Source organism: Apium graveolens, chromosome 7, assembly GCF_009905375.1.
Source record: "Apium graveolens cultivar Ventura chromosome 7, ASM990537v1, whole genome shotgun sequence".
Classification (NCBI taxonomy): Eukaryota; Viridiplantae; Streptophyta; class Magnoliopsida; order Apiales; family Apiaceae; genus Apium; species Apium graveolens.
Genome location: NC_133653.1, coordinates 223467788 through 223469356, shown reverse-complemented (window position 1 = coordinate 223469356; position 1569 = coordinate 223467788). Strand labels below are relative to the sequence as shown.

The following is a 1569-nucleotide window of genomic DNA, read 5'->3' as shown; positions in this document are numbered from 1 at the left end:
ATACTAAGGGTATACGCAAATACCGCTTATCTCTAGCATAGGTATTATGCAACGAATAAGCATTTGAACCAACAGATATATAAATCAAGAATACGAAACAGGCATGCATATATACCATATCACATGCTACAATATATCGCAAAAATTTGCTAATAACAAATATGCATTTATCACAAGATCATGCATATACACATATACATCACAACAACAGTATAACGGGTAGAAAACTTGCCTGAGCGACTGGGGGGGTACAAATGGCTCGGGACGAGTCTGGTAACCTATAAACAACATATAAGTTGGAATTAAACCGAAGTCACTTGTAAATCTATACTTTAACCAAATTAGACTCTAACGCTCGCTTTGCGCTTACTGATTCTCTTAAGTCGCTCGAGTACCCTCGACTCCACCATTTTTAATAAATTAACCATTACGAGTTTTAAGGCGATTCCTTCGTGAGTGTCTTACCAACTGCCTATTACACTTTACATAAATGTTTCATACTCCAATTAGTCATTTAAGGTCTTTAACCTATGTTTCAAAGTAAGGCGAGGGGTAATGTTTCGTTCGCGAAACGTCGTTACTTAAAACGGCCGTTTCTCCTGAACCGTACATCGGAATCAAACGAACCACATATCAAAACGAAGCCCGTAACATGAACTATCTAAACATGGCAATGGTCAAAACCTAGCAGGGAGTTCTCGGGTCCTAATGTTATGAACAAAAGCAGTCTAAAGTAAATCGGACATTACGACGGCTATATTTACGCGATTTCCAAATTTTTTACCATTCTAAATCATATCAATTCAACTACCAATCAACAACAACTCAAGATACACATCAATGCTACTGATTTCAGTCATAATAAGCTCAAGGATCTCAATCCAATCATATATTATAACATCTCCAAACTCAACTAAACTACTTAACAATTAAGCTCGAATCATGCTTATCATTCAAATTACTACTCATCCATCCAAACCATCTCCAAACTTCAACATTCAAACTTATTACTAAAGGGTGTGAAGATTTATACCTTTCTTGGAGGGTGGAAAGTTACTAGGAAGCCTTAAGGATCCTCCTACAAGCTTGATCTTTCCAAAGAAATCAAGAACACAAAGTTAGGCTTTGAAGTTTCTAAAAGTCCGATTTAAAAAACTGTAAAAATGAGGGTCTTACCATGCTTATTTGGATGAGACTTTTGAACAAGAGTTGTAGGCCATCTCAATACCTTTCCAACGAGCTATAGAACACAACATTTGAGTGAGAAATGAAGGAGATACAGCAGTTTTAATGTGCTGGTTCTGTTTTGGCCGAGAGCAATGAAAATGGGGGAGAAAAATGCTTGCTTGTGTTGACTTATTTTGTGGTGTAAATGGAATGGTAGGTGGATATTTGTTTGGCTAACTCTTGGTTAGTTAGTGGAAAGTGATGTAAGCAAGCCTATGTCACCACTTGCATCACTCTTGCCACTTGTCCTCTTCTTATGGTGGAAGATTTTCATTAAGCTTAATCCTTGTTAATTAGGTGCTTTAATACTTGTATTATCCTTGCTAATCCCCTAGCTACTTG

General features: G+C 37.0%; 1 long non-coding RNA gene across 1 annotated transcript; it reads right to left on the bottom strand.

Annotated features, from left to right (window-relative positions):
* Positions 1 to 232: 232 nt before the first annotated feature.
* On the bottom strand, positions 233 to 1348 carry LOC141671157 (uncharacterized). The gene is made up of 3 exons (XR_012554979.1): positions 1177 to 1348; positions 1034 to 1091; positions 233 to 278 (listed from the first exon to the last, which is right to left on the bottom strand). It is a non-coding gene; the product is annotated as an uncharacterized LOC141671157 (long non-coding RNA).
* Between the last annotated feature and the right edge of the window lie 221 nt (positions 1349 to 1569).